The following is a 23,174-nucleotide window of genomic DNA, read 5'->3' as shown; positions in this document are numbered from 1 at the left end:
CGTGGCACTCTAACCACAGAAGGACGAAAATACTTTGTTCAGAACATCTTGGTCATGAGCATTATTTACGCTAGTATATAAAACGCAGTCGTCAGCGTACAATCGCAGCTTCACTGGTGTGTCCTTAATGATCTGTGTGACATCATTAATATAAATAATGAACAATAGCGGCCCAAGCACCGAGCCCTGCGGTACCCCGGAAGTGACTGCACACGACGATGACTGCGCATGCTCAAACGTAACAAATTGTGACCTCAAACGTAGCCAATCAGCTATCCAGCCTATTATTTTGTCATCGTTAATAATACTTCGGAGTCTGGTAAGAAGTTTTTTGTGACATACTACATCAAATGCTTTGCTATAATCTATGAATATGGCGTCAACCTGTCCTCGAGTATTAAGAGCCGAAGCGATGTCGTGAGTGAATTCAATGAGCTGTGTAGTTGTAGAAAAACCAGAGCGGAAACCATGCTGATTACGGGACAATAAGTTGTTATTAGTGAGTTGCTGAAGTACATGTTTGTGAATTATGTGCTCTAAACGCTTGCAACAGGTACACGTTAATGAAATAGGCCTGTAGTTAGAAATGAGTTGCTTATTACCAGATTTAAATACAGGAATTACATTGGCGATTTTCCAAACGGTCAGCACAATACCTGTTTCTAATGATTTAACAAAAATTATTGATAAATAACGAGCATTCCATTCTGCGTAACGCTTCAAAAACATGTTTGGTATGCCATCTAGCCCAGCACCTTTAGTAGTGTCGCTATTCAACAGAAGGTTAAGAACGCCAGTGTAGCTAATTTCAATTGCTGGAAACGAATCTATTTCCTGGCTGCTACGAATGTCAGGGGTCGTTCCATTGTCATCTCCAAATACAGTTTGAAAATACTTATTGAAGGCTTCAGAAATTTTGGATGAATCGGAGCAGGACACATCATCTATCATGAATGTTGACGGAGGGTGAAGGTTGACATGAACGTTGACATGAAGGTTGACGTTTGTTTTGCGCGTGCTCTTTCTAATTCATTATGCGCAAGTTTGCATGTCTCTTCCAGGCGGTTTTGAAGGTCAACCAAGTAGGTATAGGTAGTGCGAATTTCACCGTTGATGACTTCATTGCTCCACAGCTCCTTCAGCACCCTCAGTGGTCCTCGCACGTGACGACCGTAAATTAGCTGAAAAGGCGAGAAGCCTAAGCTCGCTTGCGGCACCTTTCTGTGAGCGAAAAGGAGTGGGGCGAGGTACCTGTCCCTGGATCGTGGTTTTTCCTGGCTAATCCTCTTGAGCATCATCTTCAGCGTTCCATTAAACTTCTCAATGAGCCCATTCGCCATGGCATGGTAGGGGGTCGTTTGAAAAAACTTGATGGCAAGAACATGGCCCACCTCTACCATGAGTTCCGCTGTAAAACTTCTTCCTTGGTCGGTAACGATCTCCTTCGGTAAGCCGACTCGAGAGAAAATCTCAATCAGTCTTTCAGCTACATGCGCAGCATCAATTGCAGGGAGTGCAATGGCATCCGCATATCGGGTGGCAAAGTTGATAAGAGTCAAAATGTAATGGTTGCCATGGTCCGAGTACGGTGAGAACGGATCAATTAACTTGACCGCAACACGCTCAAAAGGCGTACGAATTACAGGCATGTTTTCTAGAGGCGCAACACCAATTTTTCCTTTTGGTGTCGTTCGCTGACACTTGTCGCTGGACTTGACGAACCGTTTCATGTCGCCATGCAGATCCGGCCAGTCAGAATCCGCTAAAATGCGATCTGTCGTTCGCCGAATGCCTTGGTGCCCTGCCATAAAACTTTCATTGCCGACTTCAAGGATATGCTTCCTGAAGATCTTCGGCACGACGAGCTGGCTAAACTTCCTGCCTGTCACAAAATAGTATTCTCGGTAAAGAAGTCCTCCTATTTCAAGAAACTTGTAACTGTGGCCTTTTGGTGACTTGAAATCATTACCGACTTTAGCAAACACGGCTTTCAATGTTTTGTCGTTTTGTTGCTCTTCTGTTAACTGGTCTTTTGTTACGTCACGCCATTTTATTTTTGGCACGGACAATGGTGTTATTTTGTCCTCGTGAGGTTTGACCGTAGCGGAAACATACTGAGGACACTCCTCAGCTTCCATGCTGCAGTCTCGCGTCACATTGTCGCTCTTGTCGACTCTAGGAGGCTTCCACTTAAGATCTGGCTTGTGAGGATCTCTGACACCTGGTAGGTTACCATGCACCAATTTGTAAAGCGGCTTGTCTATACAAAGTGCGGTCATCTCTCCCTTAAAGTATGGGCTGTTGACGGAAATCTTGGCCTCTGGTACTTCTCTGGCGGAACCATCAATGAGTAAGACTCTGCTACTCTCCCCCGTCAACCGTTGTTTTGGCACTAGGTTTCTTCGGATAATTGCAGTATTACTGCCCGTATTTCGACGAACCCTGACTGGGTTACCCAACACTTCGCCTTCAACACTAGGCATTTGTTGTACCAGAAATACTGGTATCCTTTCATCCACACTTGCATTAGGAGGGTCACGTTTCTTTCCTTTTTTCCCTCCGCCAGTATTGTCACTCGAGGGGAAACCATAACGGTTCTCGTTCATCGCACATGCGGAACTTTTTTCCTTAAATAAAACGCTGCCTTCCATAAATAAAATGTTCTCGATATCTTTTTCCTTAATTAAAACTCCGCACGTCCTGCAGGAACGCGGGAGGCGTCTGTGTGCGCCGCAGGAAACGCACATCAGCGTCGCTGGGACACACAGTCAGCGTCTAGCGCGTGCACGGACGGCTATAAAAGGAGTGTGTCGGGAGTGCGCTGAGCTGTCCCTTTGGGTTTCGCTGGCCCGCTCGTCTCGAGTGCACTCTGGGCCCTTGTGATGGAAGGGTGCGTCTGTACGCTCTCGTTGCAATGTACTTCCCTTGCAAATATGTAAATTAAACGCATCTTCTACTTGTTCGTGAAACGCGTCGCAATAGTCATCCTTCGCCGGATCTTGGGTGGCAGCCTCAACCCATTCCCGGGCATATCAGCAGCAACCAAAACCCACAGCCACTCTGGACGGCAGCCAGCACCGCGGAACCTCGCTTGGTCCCTGGGCCAGTCGCCCAGCCTGAGTACAGGCCCCGTTCACAGGATGTCCAGCTGTCCGAAGCGGCAGCCAGAACAGCAGTGGGCTTGGTCCTTGGGCCAGTCGCCCAACCAGAGTCGAGGAACGGTAAAGCGCCTAGATGCCATTTTCTAGTTCCCGGACCGGGCGTCCAGCCGAGAACTGACTCCTTGAACGCGCTGCCTCAAACCACCGCACGCACCACGCGCACACTTCGTTTTCCTCTTCGCCCCCGCACGGTGAATACTGAATGCTTTTTTTCCGCGCCTCTGTATCATGACAGCGGCGATAACGACACTTGAGGAATGGAACATGGCAATATTGTAATGACGCAAGATTGACGAGCACACAAAGTGCCTCAAACACATACGCTTTGTTGATCACAGAAAAAAGACTGCAACGTCTTCTTCGTCTTTTGCCGTTGGACAAGGACACTCGCGCTGCATCGTTGCCGCCACCACTGGCACATACGCGCTGTAATATTCTCTCTTTAAAAAATACATCGCCCCGATCTTGATTGTTCGAGAAGCTAGGCAAAACCGAAACTTCACAGGTATTCACTGAAAGTGAGGCTTCAACCGAAGCATGTGGACAATTTCTGCTGAATGTCTGCGGCACTTCGAGTGCTGGAGGTCGTCCAGTACAACCTCGTAGCTGACGTTTCTTGTGCGTCGCATAACCTCGTAGGGTCTGAAGTATCTTCGAAACAGCTTTTCGGAGAGCCCACGCTGACGAATAGGTGTCCTTTGTCGTCCACGTATATGAGGGGTCTGCGCCGGATGTTGTAATGTTTGGCATCGTCGTCTTGTTGTTTGGCGATTCGCAACCTGGCAAGTCGTCATCCTTCTCCTTCTAGCTGCGTACACTCTTCGGAGTCCGTCTCATCGCCAACATTTTCATGAGGGAGCACTGCGCCTAACGTCGTCACTTCGCCTTCGGAAAGGAGACTGAAGGGTGTCTTCCGAGTGGTTTCCTGACGGGCCGTATTGTACACGAGTTTGACGTAGGGCAAAATGACGTCCCAGTTCATGTGCTCTACATCTATGTACATGGCTTTCATGTCAGCCAGGGTCTTGTTGAGGCGTTCGGTAAGCCCATTGGCCTGAAAAATATACACCATTTTCTTCCTGGGAGCTGTACCACTTAGTCGAATATTAGTGTCCAAAAGCTCGGCCCTTAACGAAGTACCTCTGTCGGGGATGACTATTGCGGGAGCGCCGTGTCCTAAAACGACAGCTTCGATGAAGAATTGCGCCGCTTCAGGTGCCGTCGTCCGTGGCATAGCGCCCGTCTCCGCGTATCGGGTCAGGTAATCCGTGGCGAGGAATACTCACCTGTTTCCAGTAGCAGACTTTGAAGAGGGGCTCAGATAATGCATGCCAATAGGTGCGAACGGTGTCACCCGCACTCAGACAGGCTGCAGCAGGCCAGCTGGTTCGATGGATGGTGGCTTGCGACGCTGCCAATCAGCAGAGGCCTGTACAGGAGTTTTGACAACTTCGGCCAGTCTTGCCCAGTAATACTTCTGCCTTACCCTCACCAATGTTTTTGCGCTACCCAAGTGACAAGCGCTAAGTTCGTTGCGGCAGGCTTGCAGTAGCTCACGGCGAAGCAAACAAGGAATGACGAGCAAGTAGCTGCTGCCGGTGGGTGAAAAGTTCTTGTTATAAAAAATGTTAATTCGCAAGCAGTACGACGGCACCACTCTCGCAAATGACTTCGGCACACTGTTCGTTCCCCCTTGTGGGTAATTTATTAGTAGCAATTCAGCATTGCACGCTGCTGTTGAGAAAAGGCGGCAGTGTCCACAATTCCCAGAAAGGCCGTGTCGTGGTCGTCGCTGCCCGGAGATGCTGTCTCAAAGGGAGACCGAGGAAGAAAGTCAGTACATTCTTTCTCCGTCGTAGTGTAGTCAGCTTCCACTCGGGACACCGTCTTGCTGGCGTAGGCGATCACCCTTTCGTTGTTGTCCTACAACTGTACGAGCACTGCTCCAAGACCCACATTCCTAGCGTGTGCATGTAGTATCTTTGGCGCGTCTTCATCGAAGTGGGGCAGCACGGGAGCTGTTAGCATGCGCTGACGAAGCTCGTGAAGTGCCTGCTGTTGGTATTCGCCCCATCAGAACGAAATATATTACCGAGTAAGCTGTGTCGATGGCCATACGATGCACGAAAAAATAGCAATAAACTGGCGGTTATAGTCACAAAGTCTCAAAAAACGCCACACTGATTTTTCGTTCGTTGGCATTGGGAAGTTCGCCACGGCAGCTATTTTATTCGGGTCGGGTCGAATTCCTAGGCTCTTCACGACGTGACCGAGAATTAAAGTTCGTGGAAGCCGAAGTGGCACTTTTCGAGTTATAGAGTAAGACCGGCAGCGTATTGCTTCAAAAACTGCTTCAAGCCTTCGTAGGTGTTCCTTGAAAGTCGCCGCAAAGGCAATCACGTGGCCGAGGTACAACAAGCAGGTTTGCCACTTGAGTCCTGACAGTAGCGTGTCCATGAGACGCTGGATTGTTGTTGGCGCTGAACACAAATAAAAAGGAAGTACCTGGAATTTATAAACTCCATCGGGCATAAGAAAGGCGGTCTTTTAACGTTCTCTCTCATCTACTTCAATTCTCCTGTAGCCACTTTTAAACCAAAGGACAAAAAGTAGCGTGCGTTCCGTAGTCTATGCAATGAACTATCAATACGCGGCTGAGGGTAGACGTCCTTCTTTGTGATCTCATTGAGCTTCCGGTAGTCGACGCAGAAGCGCAAGCTGCCATCCTGCCTTTTGACGAGTACTGCAGGTGATGCCCAATGACTGTTAGATGGCCGAATATCAACGTCTTCTAGCATCGTTTTCACCTGTTTTTGGTTTGCCTCACGCTTCTTGATTGATTCATGGATATGTGGGGTTTAACATCCCAAACCCACTATACGAATATGAGAGACGCCGTAGTGGAGGGCTCCGGAAATTTCGACCACCTGGGGTTCTTTAACGTGCACCCAAATCTGAGCACACGGGCCTAGAACATTTCCGCCTCCATCGAAATTGCAGCCGCCGCAGCCGGGACTTGAACCCGCGACCTTCGGGTCAGCAGCCGAGTACCTTATCCACTAGACCACCACGGCGGGGCTCACGCTTGGGGCGAATCGATAAGGAATTTGCCAGATGAGTCTGGCGTTGGATTCTCTGATGATGCAGTGGTTTGTCAGTGCCATTTTACCAACGCTTGATGTGGATGCGAAGCAGCTGTGGAACTTGTAGATCAACGTGAGAGGGTGGTCTCGCTCATTGGGAGATAACGTTGGACCGACTCCGACAGGTGTAAGTGAAGTGATAGTAGTCGCTGCTGCTACCTCCACTAAATGACAATATTCTGTTTGAGCGAGATCGTCGAAAAAGGCAAAAGCCGTGCCTTTAACTAAGTGTCGGCGTTCTCTGCTGAAATTTGTCAACAAGAGTTCGGCTCATCCATATAACAGCGACAACGGCCCTGACAACAGAAATGTCCCTAGTGAATGCGAGCTCCTTGATGTGTTCAGCGATGCCAGCACCGTTTTGTAAGATGTCAATGCGCGCGGATACAAGGGAACATCTTCGTGGCGGCAGTAAGACGTCGTCATCGGCAATACGGAATTGAGATGGCTGGGGTTCCTTATCTGTATCAGTGTCCGAGCTCATAACGAACGTTACGCTTTTGTCAAGGATGTCAATCACAGCCCCCCTCCCCCGTATTCCCGCAAGAAATCCATTCTCAATATGAGCTGTTTCCAGCAGTCGTGCAGAATGACAAGGGTGATGACAAAGGTGGAACCAGCAATGAAGATCGGGCCGTGCCCTTTCCAACCTGTGTCATCAACTGACCTCCTGCCGTTCTTATGTTGGGTCCGTGCCATGGCATTTTCACCTTGCTTAGTCTGTCGGCTAGCTGTTGGCTTATTATAGAAAAGTGGGAGCCGGTGTCTAGAAGAGCCGTCCCTTGGTGCCGCCAATGTGAACGACGAGTTCAGCACTGATAACGTCGGTTTCGTCGGCAGTTGCCCCATTCGTTGAATTATTCGTTGCTGTCTTTATCTTCGGCGTATGTTGCTTTGAGCTGCCTTATGTCTGCAATGAGGGCTGTTCAGAAGTTCGATTATTGACAACCCCAATCCCCGAAGTCACATCGTCTAGTTTCCCCATCGCTGGCTAGAAGGCCTGCCCCTAATGATGTAGGCAAAATTGTGACGATTAGGTGACCTGCCCCACGCAGGAGGTGGAGAACTTGACCCGGGCCCTATGCGATGTTGCGGCGGTGTGTTCATGAAGCGTCGTTCTACGTGCGTCGATCGTCGTACGGAGCGTAATAAGGGTAGCGAGGAAATATCGAGTACTGAGCGTCGCGATAACGGCAAGCTCTGTAAACGTGCCCAGCTTCGTCACAATGAAAGGATACCGATTGACGGTCAGCGGTACGCCACAAATCGATTTTCCGACACTGGTAGGTAATGGGGGGCTCACTATTGACCCACGCCATAGGCTTCACATGTTGGTTCTACGCATTTGTCTTGTCGGCGAAATCGGCGAGCTTGGGGAAGTTGTCGGCTCGGAGAGCGGCTGTGTTTGCAAGGTTTGTGGTGGTCCATTCATTGGAGTCCGCTGGGCCGAAGGTGCGACGACGGGGCGTCGGAATGCAGCATCATAAGTATGTGGCGATACGTCATTATCGCCAGATGAATGGAGAGCCTGACGGACGTCATCCCGGACAACATCAGCGACAAAAGACAGTGCTGGCGTCGGATCGGTTGCTGGAATCAAACCAAGCTGCCGAAGCTTCTCCCTCGAAATCTCGCGGATGACTTCCCGCAGAGGCCTGTCATTGCCGTAGAGGCTTGCCACAGTCGTAACGAAAATACTCGCTTGAAAATTGACAGGTTTCTGCAGGCGGTATCTTCGCTGTAGAACCTGTTCAATACCTGTGGCTTCTTTCATGATCTCGGGTACCGGGGTTGGTGGATATCTCACAAGCCCAGCAAACAAATACTCCTTCGCACCTTGCATTAGATAAGACAGCTTCCTGTCTTCCGGCATGTCGGGATCTTCCCTGCTGAAAATACGGGTCATGTTCTTGGCGAACATAATCACGCTCTCAATTGGTTTTTGAATTCGAGCTTCCAAGACACGTTGCGCATTCTTCTTTCTGGCGAGACTAGTAAAGGTGTCAACGAGCTGGTTGCGGAAGTCGTCCCACGTAGCCATGCTTTTTTTCCTGTGATATGCGACGTCTTGGTGTGGTTTTTCAGGTAGAACTACACATTCGCGAGATTGTCTTCTGGGAAGGCCCACTGGTTGAACTCCACGCAGTGTTCAAACTGGTCCAGCCAGTCTTGGGTGTCTTCATAAGTCTCATCATGACAGCAGTCAGAAATCATGACATTCTGAAATGTCATGTGCGATGGAGATGCAGTAGCCATGGTGGCTGAAGGAGGCAAGCGATTGCTGGCAGTTTCTGGCAAGAGATTGAGCTCGGGAGCCAGGCTTCGCAGACAGTGACTGAAACGGTGGACTGGTGTGTCGACTCGTGGTAGCGGTTCTGGTCTCGAACACCAGGTTCAGTAAGGGGTGCCAAGCATAAAGAGTACCCAGCACCTCTACCAGTGTGACGACGCGGGATCGACAGGCACACAAAGCGCCTGAAACAAATACGCTTTCTCGATCACAGTAAAAAGACTGCAACGTCTTCTTCGTCTTTTACCCTCGCACAAGGATAATGGCGCTGCTTCGTTGTCATCATTACTGGCACATATGCGCGGTATTATTTTCTCTTTAAAAAATACATCGCCCTGATCTTGATTGTTCGACAAGCAAGGCAAAAGCAAAACTTCACAGTTAGTCACTGAAAGTGAGGCTTCATCTGAAGCATTTGGACAATTTCTGGTGAATGTCTGCGGCACTTCGAACGCTGAACTTCGTCCAGTACAACCTCGTAGTTGACGTCACTTGTGCGTCGCTGAGCATCGTAGCGTCTGAAGTATCTTCGCAACAGCATGTTGGAAAGCACACGCTGACGAATAGGTGTCTAGACCCCTCCTTTGTCTTTCACTTTGAATATGAGGGGTCTGTGCCGGATGTTGTAATGTTTGGCATCATCGTCTTGTTGTTTGGCGATTCGCAACCTGGGAAGTGGTCAGGCTTCTTCTGCTAGCTTAGTGCACTCCTCCGAGTCCGTCTCATTGCCATCTTTTTCATGAGGGAGCATTGCGCCTATTGTTGTCATAACTTCGCTTCCGTAAAGGAGACTGAAGGGTGTCTTCCAAGTGGTTTCCTGACGGGCCTATTGTACGCGAGTTTGACGTAAGGAAAAATGACGTCCCAGTTCTTGTACTCTACATCTAGGTACATGCTTATCATATCAGCCAGGGTCTTGTTGAGGTGTTCAGTAAGCCCGTTGGCCTGGGAAGGATACACCATTTTCTTCCTGTGAGCTGTACCACTTAGTCGAACAATGGTGTCCAAAAGCTCGACCCTTAAAGCAGTGCCTATGTCGGGGATGACTATTGCGGGAGCGCCGCATTCTAAAATGACGGATTCGATGAAAAATTGCGCCGCTTCAGGCACCATCGCCCGTGGCATAGCACCCGTCTCCGCGTATCGGGTCAGGTAATCCGTGGCGACAATTATCCACCTGTTTCCAGTGGCAGACTTTGGGAAGAGGCCAAGATAATCCATGCGAATTTGTGCGAACGGTGTCAACCGCCCTCAGACAGGCTGCAGCAGGCCAGCTGGTTTGATGGATGGTGGCTTGCGACGCTGCCAGTCTGCACAGGCCTGTACGTGAGTTTTGACAACTTCGGCCAGTCTTGGCCAGTAATAGTTCTGCCTTACCCTCGCCAATGTTCTTGCACTACCCAAGTGACAAGTGGTAAGTTCATTGCAGCAGGCTTGCAGTAGCTCACGGCGAAGCAAAGAAAGAATGACGAGCAAGTAGCTGCTACCGGCGGGTAAAAAGTTCTTGTTATAAAAAACGTCAATTCGCAAGCAGTACGACGGCAACCCTCTCGCAAATGACTTCGACACGCTATTCATTCGCCCTTGTGGGTAATTTATTATAAGTGATTCAGCATCGTAACGCTGATGTTCAGAAAAGGCGGCAGTGTCCACAATTCCCAGAAAGGCGGTGTAATGGTCGTCGCTGCCCGGAGATGCTGTCTCAAAAGTAGACTGAGAAAGACAGTCAGCACATTCTTTCTCTGTCATAGTGTAGTCAGGTTCCACTCGGGACCCCGTCCTGCTGGCGTAGGCGATCACCCTTTCGTTGTTGTCCTACAACTGTACAAGCACTGCTCCAAGACCCATAAAACTAGCGTGTGCATGTAGTATCGTTGGCGCGTCTTTATCGAAGTGGGGCAGCACGGGAGCTGTTAGCATGCGCTGACGAAGCTTGTCAAGTGCCTGCGGTTGGTCTTCGCCCCAATAGAACGAAATATATTACCTAGTAAGCTGTGTCGATGGCCATACGTTGCACGAAAAAATAGCAATAAACTGGCGGTTATAGTCACAAAGTCTCAAAAAACGCCACACTGATTTTTCGTTCGTTGGCATTGGGAAGTTCGCCACGGCAGCTATTTTATTCGGGTCGGGTCGAATTCCTAGGCTCTTCACGACGTGACCGAGAATTAAAGTTCGTGGAAGCCGAAGTGGCACTTTTCGAGTTATAGAGTAAGACCGGCAGCGTATTGCTTCAAAAACTGCTTCAAGCCTTCGTAGGTGTTCCTTGAAAGTCGCCGCAAAGGCAATCACGTGGCCGAGGTACAACAAGCAGGTTTGCCACTTGAGTCCTGACAGTAGCGTGTCCATGAGACGCTGGATTGTTGTTGGCGCTGAACACAAATAAAAAGGAAGTACCTGGAATTTATAAACTCCATCGGGCATAAGAAAGGCGGTCTTTTAACGTTCTCTCTCATCTACTTCAATTCTCCTGTAGCCACTTTTAAACCAAAGGACAAAAAGTAGCGTGCGTTCCGTAGTCTATGCAATGAACTATCAATACGCGGCTGAGGGTAGACGTCCTTCTTTGTGATCTCATTGAGCTTCCGGTAGTCGACGCAGAAGCGCAAGCTGCCATCCTGCCTTTTGACGAGTACTGCAGGTGATGCCCAATGACTGTTAGATGGCCGAATATCAACGTCTTCTAGCATCGTTTTCACCTGTTTTTGGTTTGCCTCACGCTTCTTGATTGATTCATGGATATGTGGGGTTTAACATCCCAAACCCACTATACGAATATGAGAGACGCCGTAGTGGAGGGCTCCGGAAATTTCGACCACCTGGGGTTCTTTAACGTGCACCCAAATCTGAGCACACGGGCCTAGAACATTTCCGCCTCCATCGAAATTGCAGCCGCCGCAGCCGGGACTTGAACCCGCGACCTTCGGGTCAGCAGCCGAGTACCTTATCCACTAGACCACCACGGCGGGGCTCACGCTTGGGGCGAATCGATAAGGAATTTGCCAGATGAGTCTGGCGTTGGATTCTCTGATGATGCAGTGGTTTGTCAGTGCCATTTTACCAACGCTTGATGTGGATGCGAAGCAGCTGTGGAACTTGTAGATCAACGTGAGAGGGTGGTCTCGCTCATTGGGAGATAACGTTGGACCGACTCCGACAGGTGTAAGTGAAGTGATAGTAGTCGCTGCTGCTACCTCCACTAAATGACAATATTCTGTTTGAGCGAGATCGTCGAAAAAGGCAAAAGCCGTGCCTTTAACTAAGTGTCGGCGTTCTCTGCTGAAATTTGTCAACAAGAGTTCGGCTCATCCATATAACAGCGACAACGGCCCTGACAACAGAAATGTCCCTAGTGAATGCGAGCTCCTTGATGTGTTCAGCGATGCCAGCACCGTTTTGTAAGATGTCAATGCGCGCGGATACAAGGGAACATCTTCGTGGCGGCAGTAAGACGTCGTCATCGGCAATACGGAATTGAGATGGCTGGGGTTCCTTATCTGTATCAGTGTCCGAGCTCATAACGAACGTTACGCTTTTGTCAAGGATGTCAATCACAGCCCCCCTCCCCCGTATTCCCGCAAGAAATCCATTCTCAATATGAGCTGTTTCCAGCAGTCGTGCAGAATGACAAGGGTGATGACAAAGGTGGAACCAGCAATGAAGATCGGGCCGTGCCCTTTCCAACCTGTGTCATCAACTGACCTCCTGCCGTTCTTATGTTGGGTCCGTGCCATGGCATTTTCACCTTGCTTAGTCTGTCGGCTAGCTGTTGGCTTATTATAGAAAAGTGGGAGCCGGTGTCTAGAAGAGCCGTCCCTTGGTGCCGCCAATGTGAACGACGAGTTCAGCACTGATAACGTCGGTTTCGTCGGCAGTTGCCCCATTCGTTGAATTATTCGTTGCTGTCTTTATCTTCGGCGTATGTTGCTTTGAGCTGCCTTATGTCTGCAATGAGGGCTGTTCAGAAGTTCGATTATTGACAACCCCAATCCCCGAAGTCACATCGTCTAGTTTCCCCATCGCTGGCTAGAAGGCCTGCCCCTAATGATGTAGGCAAAATTGTGACGATTAGGTGACCTGCCCCACGCAGGAGGTGGAGAACTTGACCCGGGCCCTATGCGATGTTGCGGCGGTGTGTTCATGAAGCGTCGTTCTACGTGCGTCGATCGTCGTACGGAGCGTAATAAGGGTAGCGAGGAAATATCGAGTACTGAGCGTCGCGATAACGGCAAGCTCTGTAAACGTGCCCAGCTTCGTCACAATGAAAGGATACCGATTGACGGTCAGCGGTACGCCACAAATCGATTTTCCGACACTGGTAGGTAATGGGGGGCTCACTATTGACCCACGCCATAGGCTTCACATGTTGGTTCTACGCATTTGTCTTGTCGGCGAAATCGGCGAGCTTGGGGAAGTTGTCGGCTCGGAGAGCGGCTGTGTTTGCAAGGTTTGTGGTGGTCCATTCATTGGAGTCCGCTGGGCCGAAGGTGCGACGACGGGGCGTCGGAATGCAGCATCATAAGTATGTGGCGATACGTCATTATCGCCAGATGAATGGAGAGCCTGACGGACGTCATCCCGGACAACATCAGCGACAAAAGACAGTGCTGGCGTCGGATCGGTTGCTGGAATCAAACCAAGCTGCCGAAGCTTCTCCCTCGAAATCTCGCGGATGACTTCCCGCAGAGGCCTGTCATTGCCGTAGAGGCTTGCCACAGTCGTAACGAAAATACTCGCTTGAAAATTGACAGGTTTCTGCAGGCGGTATCTTCGCTGTAGAACCTGTTCAATACCTGTGGCTTCTTTCATGATCTCGGGTACCGGGGTTGGTGGATATCTCACAAGCCCAGCAAACAAATACTCCTTCGCACCTTGCATTAGATAAGACAGCTTCCTGTCTTCCGGCATGTCGGGATCTTCCCTGCTGAAAATACGGGTCATGTTCTTGGCGAACATAATCACGCTCTCAATTGGTTTTTGAATTCGAGCTTCCAAGACACGTTGCGCATTCTTCTTTCTGGCGAGACTAGTAAAGGTGTCAACGAGCTGGTTGCGGAAGTCGTCCCACGTAGCCATGCTTTTTTTCCTGTGATATGCGACGTCTTGGTGTGGTTTTTCAGGTAGAACTACACATTCGCGAGATTGTCTTCTGGGAAGGCCCACTGGTTGAACTCCACGCAGTGTTCAAACTGGTCCAGCCAGTCTTGGGTGTCTTCATAAGTCTCATCATGACAGCAGTCAGAAATCATGACATTCTGAAATGTCATGTGCGATGGAGATGCAGTAGCCATGGTGGCTGAAGGAGGCAAGCGATTGCTGGCAGTTTCTGGCAAGAGATTGAGCTCGGGAGCCAGGCTTCGCAGACAGTGACTGAAACGGTGGACTGGTGTGTCGACTCGTGGTAGCGGTTCTGGTCTCGAACACCAGGTTCAGTAAGGGGTGCCAAGCATAAAGAGTACCCAGCACCTCTACCAGTGTGACGACGCGGGATCGACAGGCACACAAAGCGCCTGAAACAAATACGCTTTCTCGATCACAGTAAAAAGACTGCAACGTCTTCTTCGTCTTTTACCCTCGCACAAGGATAATGGCGCTGCTTCGTTGTCATCATTACTGGCACATATGCGCGGTATTATTTTCTCTTTAAAAAATACATCGCCCTGATCTTGATTGTTCGACAAGCAAGGCAAAAGCAAAACTTCACAGTTAGTCACTGAAAGTGAGGCTTCATCTGAAGCATTTGGACAATTTCTGGTGAATGTCTGCGGCACTTCGAACGCTGAACTTCGTCCAGTACAACCTCGTAGTTGACGTCACTTGTGCGTCGCTGAGCATCGTAGCGTCTGAAGTATCTTCGCAACAGCATGTTGGAAAGCATACGCTGACGAATAGGTGTCTAGACCCCTCCTTTGTCTTTCACTTTGAATATGAGGGGTCTGTGCCGGATGTTGTAATGTTTGGCATCATCGTCTTGTTGTTTGGCGATTCGCAACCTGGGAAGTGGTCAGGCTTCTTCTGCTAGCTTAGTGCACTCCTCCGAGTCCGTCTCATTGCCATCTTTTTCATGAGGGAGCATTGCGCCTATTGTTGTCATAACTTCGCTTCCGTAAAGGAGACTGAAGGGTGTCTTCCAAGTGGTTTCCTGACGGGCCTATTGTACGCGAGTTTGACGTAAGGAAAAATGACGTCCCAGTTCTTGTACTCTACATCTAGGTACATGCTTATCATATCAGCCAGGGTCTTGTTGAGGTGTTCAGTAAGCCCGTTGGCCTGGGAAGGATACACCATTTTCTTCCTGTGAGCTGTACCACTTAGTCGAACAATGGTGTCCAAAAGCTCGACCCTTAAAGCAGTGCCTATGTCGGGGATGACTATTGCGGGAGCGCCGCATTCTAAAATGACGGATTCGATGAAAAATTGCGCCGCTTCAGGCACCATCGCCCGTGGCATAGCACCCGTCTCCGCGTATCGGGTCAGGTAATCCGTGGCGACAATTATCCACCTGTTTCCAGTGGCAGACTTTGGGAAGAGGCCAAGATAATCCATGCGAATTTGTGCGAACGGTGTCAACCGCCCTCAGACAGGCTGCAGCAGGCCAGCTGGTTTGATGGATGGTGGCTTGCGACGCTGCCAGTCTGCACAGGCCTGTACGTGAGTTTTGACAACTTCGGCCAGTCTTGGCCAGTAATAGTTCTGCCTTACCCTCGCCAATGTTCTTGCACTACCCAAGTGACAAGTGGTAAGTTCATTGCAGCAGGCTTGCAGTAGCTCACGGCGAAGCAAAGAAAGAATGACGAGCAAGTAGCTGCTACCGGCGGGTAAAAAGTTCTTGTTATAAAAAACGTCAATTCGCAAGCAGTACGACGGCAACCCTCTCGCAAATGACTTCGACACGCTATTCATTCGCCCTTGTGGGTAATTTATTATAAGTGATTCAGCATCGTAACGCTGATGTTCAGAAAAGGCGGCAGTGTCCACAATTCCCAGAAAGGCGGTGTAATGGTCGTCGCTGCCCGGAGATGCTGTCTCAAAAGTAGACTGAGAAAGACAGTCAGCACATTCTTTCTCTGTCATAGTGTAGTCAGGTTCCACTCGGGACCCCGTCCTGCTGGCGTAGGCGATCACCCTTTCGTTGTTGTCCTACAACTGTACAAGCACTGCTCCAAGACCCATAAAACTAGCGTGTGCATGTAGTATCGTTGGCGCGTCTTTATCGAAGTGGGGCAGCACGGGAGCTGTTAGCATGCGCTGACGAAGCTTGTCAAGTGCCTGCGGTTGGTCTTCGCCCCAATAGAACGAAATATATTACCTAGTAAGCTGTGTCGATGGCCATACGTTGCACGAAAAAATAGCAATAAACTGGCGGTTAGAGTCACAAAGTCCCGAAAAATGCCGCACTGATTTTTTGTTCGTTGGCATCGAGAAGTTCGCCACGGCGGCAATTTTATTCGAGTCGGGTCGAATCCCTAGGCTCTTCACGACGTGACCGAGAATTAAAGTTCGTGGAAGCCGAAGTGGCAATTTTCGAGTTATAGAGTAAGACCTGCAGCGTATTGCTTCAAAAACTGTTTCAAGCTTTCGTAGGTGTTCCTCGAAAGTCGCCGAAAAGGCGATCACGTGGCCGCGGTACAACAAGCAGGGTTGCCACTTGAGGCCCGACCGTAGCGTGTCCATGAGACGCTGGAATGTTGCTGGCGCTGAACACAAATAAAAAACGAAGTGCCTGGAGTTCATAATGTCCATCGGGTGTAAAAAAGGTGGTCTTCTCACGATCTCTCTCATCCACAGCAATTTTCCAGTAGCCACTTTTCAATCCATGGACGAAAAATAGCGTGCAATCCGTAGTCTATCTAATGAAGTATCAATACGCGGCAGAGGATAGACGTCCTTCGTTGTGATCTGATTGAGCTTCCGGTAGTCGACGCCGGAGCGCAAGCTGCCGTCCTTCTTTTTGACGAGTACTGCAGGTGATGCCCAAGGACTGTTAGATGGCCAAATAACAACGTCTTCTAGCATCGTTTTTACCTGTTTCTGAATCGCCTCACGCTTCTTAGGGCGAATCGATAAGGATTTTGCCAGATGAGTCTGGCGTTGGAGTCTGTGATGATGCAGTGGTTTGTCAGTGCCATTTGACCACCGCTTGATGCGGCTGAGAAGCAGCTGTGGAACTTGTTTATCAGCGTAAGAGGATGGTCTCGCTCATTGGGAGATAACGTTGGACCAACGCCGACAGGTGTAAGTGTAGTGATAGTAGACGCTGCTGCTTCCTCCACTAAATGACAATATTCTGTTGTAGCGAGTTCATCAAAATAGGCAAAAGCCGTGACTTTAACTAAGTGCTGGCGTTATCTGCTGAGGTATGTCAACAAGAGTTCGGCGCATCCATAAATAACAGAGACAACGGCCCTGAGAACAGAAATGTCCCTAGTGAATGCGAGCTCCTTGTGTGTTCAGCGATGCCAGCACCGTTTTGTAAGATGTCAAAGTGCACGGATACGAAGGGACATCTTCGTGGCGGCAGTATGACGTCGTCATCGGCAAAACGGAATGGAGATGGCTGGGGTTCCTTATCTGTATCAGTGTTCGAGCTCATAGCGAACGTTACGCTTCTGCCAAGGATTTCAATCACAGCCCCGTATTCCCGCAAGAAAGCCATTGCCAATATGAGCTGTTTGCAGCACTCGTGCAGAATGACGAGGGTGGCGACAAAGATGGAACCAACAATGAAGATTGGGCCATGCACTTTCCAATTTGTTTTATCAACTGACCTCTTGTCATTCTTATATTGGGTCCGTGCCATGACATTTTCACCTTGCTTAGTCTGTCGGCTAGCTCTACACTTATTATTGAAAAGTGGGAGCCGGTGTCTAGAAGGGCCGTCCTTTGGTGGCCGCCTATGTGAACGACGACTTCAGCACTGATAACGTCGGTTACGTCGGCAGTTGTCCCATTAGTCGGATTATTCGTTGCTGTCTTCATCTTGGGCATCAGTTGCTTCGAGCTGCCATATGTCTGCAATGGGGGCTGTTCGGAAGTTCGATTATTGACCACCCCACTCCCCGACGTCACAGTGTCTAGTTTCCCCATCGTGGGCTAGAAGAACTGCCCCTAGTGACGTAGGCAAAAGTGTGAAGGTTAGGTGAACTGCCCCGAGAAGGAGATAGAGAACGTGACCCGGTCCCTATGCGATTCTGCGGCGGTGTGTTCATAAAGTGTTGTTGTACGTGCGTCGATCGTCATACGGAGCGTAATAAGGGTAGCGATGAAATATCGAGTACTGAGCGTCGCGATAACGGTAAGTTCTGTAAACGTGCCCAGCTTCGTCACAATGAAAGCATACCGGTCGACGGTCAGCGGTACGCCACAAATCGATTTTCCGACACTGGTAGGTAATGGAGGCTCACTATTAACCCACGTTGTGGGCTTCGCATGTTGGTTCTAGGCATTTCTGTTGTCAGCGAAATCGGCAAGGTTGGGGAAGTTGTCGGCGCAGAGAGCGGCTGTGTATGCAAGGTTGGTGATGGTCCAGTCATTGGAGTCCGCTGGGCCAAAGGCACGACGATGGGGCATCGGAATGCATCATCATACGTACGATGTGGTCACACATAATTATCGCCGGATGAATATAGGCGCTGACGGACCTCATCCCGGACAACATCAGCAACAAAAGACAATGCTGGCGTCGGATCGGTTGCTGGAATCAAACCAAGCTGCCGAAGCTCCTTCCTCGAAATCTCGTGGATGATTTCTGGCAGAGGCCTGCCGTTGTCGTAGAGGCTTGCCGCAGTCGTAACGGGAATACTCGCTCGAAATTTGACCGGTTTCTGCTGGTGGTACCGTCGCTGTAGGGCCTGTTCAATAGCTGTGGCTTTTTCATGAACTCAGCTACTGGGGTTGGTGGATATCTCACAAGCCCAGCAAACAGTTACTCCTTCACACCTCGCATTAGATACCACAGCTTCCTGTCTTCCGGCATTTCGGGATCTGCCCTGCTAAAAAGACGGGTCATGTTCATGGCGAACATATTCACGCTCTCAATTGGTTTTTGAATTCGAGCTTCCAAGAGACGTTGCGCACTCTTCTCTCTGCCGAGGCTAGTAAAGGTGTCAAACAGCTGGTTGCGGAAGTCATCCCACGTAGCCGTGCTTTTTTTCCGTTGATGTACGACGTCTGGGTGTGATTTTTCAGGTAGAACTACACATTCGCGAGACTGTCTTCTGGGGTGGCCCACTGGTTGAACTTCGCGCAGTGTTCAAACTTGTCCAGCCAGTCTTGGGTGTCTTCATAAGTCTCGTCATGAAAGCAGTCAGGAATCATGACATTCTGAAATGTCATGTGCGATGGAGATACAGTAGCCAAGGTGGCTGAAGGAGGCAAGCGATCGCTGGCAGTTTCTGGCAAGAGTGTGAGCTCAGGAGCCAGGCTTCGCAAACAGGGCCTGAAACGGTAGACTGGTGTATCGTCGCGTGGTAGCGGTTCTGGTCTCGAACATCAAGTCCAGTAAGGGGTGCCAAGCATGAAGAGTACCCAGCACTTCCACCAGTGTGACGACACGGGATCGACAGGCACACAAAGCGCCTGAAAGAAATACGATTTTTTTGATCGCGGGAAAAGACTGGAACGTCTTCTTCGACTTTTACTCTCGGACAAGGATACTTGCGCTGCTTTGTTGCCATCATCACTGGCACATACGCGTGGCAATATGTTTGTGTGCCGTGCAAGTTGTGTCCACTTCCTTGCTGCTTAGCCAGCGTCGTTAGGACTACTCAGTAAGCCTGCTCCCCGAACGTTTATTTCATAACATCAGCTCTAAAATTCGTTATAGAGGATAGATTCAGGACGAAAATATTGTCAGAAGAATTTTCTCTGCCGTTCCTAATAAAAAATTGAAATTTTAACACCGAAGTCATTGTTGAAACAGTGAAACTTGCGACACGCGTCCAGAGGAAGTCGCAATCACTAGGCTGAGGTGTAAGACTCCTTATCTTATTCTATACTTACACAGATTTGGTCTTGCTGTTTTCTCTTTTGGGGAGTGGTTGTGACAGATTATTATCTGATATATTGCGAAAGAAATATACGCGGCATTACGAAAAATCACAATAGATGCCGTCTTCCATCTATTAAGATTGGAGTAAAACACTCCAAATGTGCTATATTTTGGGGCTTTGTCTCTAGCGTTCAGTGACGGGAAAGTTGCCGATGCCGTGAAGTAGTTTATTAAAGCTTCAAAGAGATTCAGACTGTAGGAATTATTGTTACGGATAAGACGCGATATCATATTGACACAATGTGACTTCATACTACGAGCACTAGCCGATACTTGTGCCATCTAGATAGTTTGCTACGCACAAGCCTGCGGGACCCAACTGCGCGCGAACCGTGTTGGAAAAAAAAGAAGAACGTAGAAGAAGAGCAAGAAGTGACCCCTCGAGACAATCTAGCAGTGTTATTATTCTCGGGCACAAGTTCACCCTGTCTACGTTAGCCTATTAAAATAGTTCATTGAAGAGTACGTTACAAATCAGCTGGAAGTGCTGAGTGTGATGCCAAGCCCCTCTCAAGTGACGAAGCACAGTCCAGAACCACAGCGATTTCGACCCAACGAGCTGATGCTTGTTCATCAGCGCTGCAGTCGATGCCTACGTGGTGAGGGTCCTAAATTTTCACCTTTATCGACTTCTTTTGCAACATCAACGGCTGTGAACGGGTACGCAACCGGCATGACAGCTCAGGTCACTCCAGCCAACATTGTAGTAAACCAGCCAATGCTATCAAAGCCTTTCTACGGTGAAAAATACGAGGACGCAGAGGACTGGCTTGAACATTTTGAACGCGTCGCAAAGGCTAACGGATATGAGGAAGGGCGCAAACTTGGAAGTGTTTACTTCGCACTGGAAGATAGTGCACGAACGTGGTATGAAAACCACGAAGCTACCTTCCGGTCGTGGAATGATTTTCGACGGGGGCTGCCCGCTGCTTTCCCGAACACAGACTGCAAAGAGAGAGCTGAAGCGGTGCTCCAGACAAGAAATCAGCGAAATAACGACACTGTCGCCATGTATCTGGAAGACATGTCTTGCCTATTCGACCGAGGGGATTAAAATATGAGCGAATACAGGAAGCTGCGCCATCTGATGCGAGGCGTGAAGCAAGAACTCTTTGCCGGACTGATTCGAAGTCCGCCGCGCACCATCGCCGAGTTTCGTTCCGAGCCGATTACAATGAAAAGGACGCTACAACAGCGAGCAAGGTTATACAACCGGGAGGCGATCATCACTTCCTTGGACAAGTTGCCACCAGTCTTCGGTAACGGCATGGAAGCACTACGCGAGCTGGTGCGGTCTGTTGTGCGAGAAGCGGTGCAGAAGGAGCGTCTTGACCAGAACACTCCAATGTTTTCGTCTGTAGCCGATGTGATCAGTGAGGTCAGGCAGGTGCACGCGAACCTTCGAGCAACGCATAGCCAGAGCCGCCACTACAACAGAAGACGATAGTGACGTATGTCGATGTTCTACTACGAGAACCTCCAGATCGTGCGGACGTCGGGGTGGCTACACCTATGCAGTACCCGATGCCGCCGAGCACCCTGCAGCCAACGCCAGAGAGGAGACTAAGGAAGAGCGATGTCTGGCGCACTCCCGACAGGATGCCGCTTTGTCACCACTGTGGGGAGGCTGATCATCTCTACCGAACGTGCCACTACCGCCAGGCAAGGCTACGTGGCTCACCTGTTAATGTGCCTCGACCACGAAATAATGAACGTTCCTTCGAAATTGAAGAATACCTGTCAGGTCGTGAAACCTCAAGTGGCTTCCAACGGCACCAACTTCGTGAAACGACAGCGGGGAAGTATAGATCGCCTAGCACACCCCCTTCAGCAAGCTCCCTAAGGTTCCCCAAGGCCGCGTCGGGAAAACTAGAGTCAGCGACCTGTGGAGGCAAGGACGCTGTCGACGCTAATGCAGAAAAACCTTCTTTGCTGACTCTGAACGACGACCGATTCAGAAACCGGTGCTTCGATATTGACATTGCATCCAATTTACGTGTCTTTGTTGAGGGCTACGAAGTCATCGGGCTGGTAGATACCGGCGCAGATTATTCAGTGATGAGTAGCGGACTTTCTAAAATACTGAAGAAAGTGCTGACTCCTCGGAAGGAACCACAAGTTCGCACTGCAGGAGGGCACCTCATCGACCCTGCTGGAATATGGACAGCAAGAGTCCGAATACGCGGTTTCACTTACGTCGCCAGTTTTATTGTGATGCCGGAATGCTCAAGAGACTCGATTATCGGCATAAATTTCTTACGAGCTAATGGCACTGTAATTAACTTGCGAGAATCTTCCGTCTCATTCTCGACTAGGCACGCAATTGCTACCTTTGAAACGGACGAAAACGTATGTGACCTTCGTATTGCAGATGATGGCGTCATGATGCCGCCAAGATCAAGCATATTTGTCGCAGTAACCAACAAAGCATTCAGTGAATTCGAAGGATTTGCTGACAACAATACTGCCTTATTTTCCTAAAAAGGGATCTGTATGGCACAAGTCCTTGTTAAGTTACGTGACGAATGTACAAACGTTCTACTCACAAACTTTGGAAATGAGGTGAGGCACGTTGCAAAAGGAACCATAATCGCCAGTCTGAATGATTTCGTCAAAGTTACAGAGCTGTGCACTTTCGAAACCAATGAGTCTGATTTCGAAGACGTGGAGTCTGTCCTTGCAGCCATCGACATTGATCCAGGCCTATTACCAAGCAAAAAAAAATTGAGGGTCTTGTAAGGGAATTCGCCTAATTTTTCTCGTTATCAACTAAGATTTGACGCACTCCTATCGCCAAACATCGCATCATTGTCGACGAGTTAGGGAGGCCTATACACCAGCATTTCTACCATGTGTCATCAAGAGAAAGAGAAGCTATTGGTAATCAGGTTGAATGAATGCTCAAAGACGATGTAATTCAGCCTTCATCTAGTCCATGGGCGTCACGTGTTGTTCTTGTGAAAAAAAAAAAGACCAAACCTTACGTTTCTGCGTTGAATATCGGAAGCTGAATGCCGTCACCAAACGGGATGTTTATCCTCGGCCAAGAATTGGTGACACTCTCGATAGGCTGCGATATGCCAGGTATTTTTCCTCATTGGATCTTGAAAGTCGGTATTCGCAGGTAGAAGTTGACAAAAAAGATCGCGAAAAGACAGTGTTTGTGACACCGGACGGTTTATACGAGTTCAAGGTACTCCCTTTTGGCCTTTGTTCAGCACCCGCCACACTCCAACGGATGATGGACACAGTGCTTTGTGGTCTGAAATGGCAGTCGTGCCTGGTTTTTCTCGACGATCTTGTAGTCTTCTCTGCTACCTTCGAGCAAAATTTGGAAAGCCTCGGGCCGTGCTCACTGCGATCAAATCAGCGGACTTGACGATAAAACCGCAGAAATGTCATTTAGGCTTTCGTGAGCTCCTTTTTTTTGGCCGTGTCATTAGTGCAGAAGGCGCTCGCCCAGAGCCTGCCAAAACTGAGGCCGTATTGAGGTTTCCGAAGCCAACAGACAAAAAGGCTGTTAGGCAATT

Source organism: Rhipicephalus microplus, unplaced genomic scaffold, assembly GCF_043290135.1.
Source record: "Rhipicephalus microplus isolate Deutch F79 unplaced genomic scaffold, USDA_Rmic scaffold_13, whole genome shotgun sequence".
Classification (NCBI taxonomy): domain Eukaryota; kingdom Metazoa; phylum Arthropoda; class Arachnida; order Ixodida; family Ixodidae; genus Rhipicephalus; species Rhipicephalus microplus.
The sequence above is the reverse complement of the archived record's forward strand: the minus strand, read 5'-3'. Positions refer to the sequence as shown.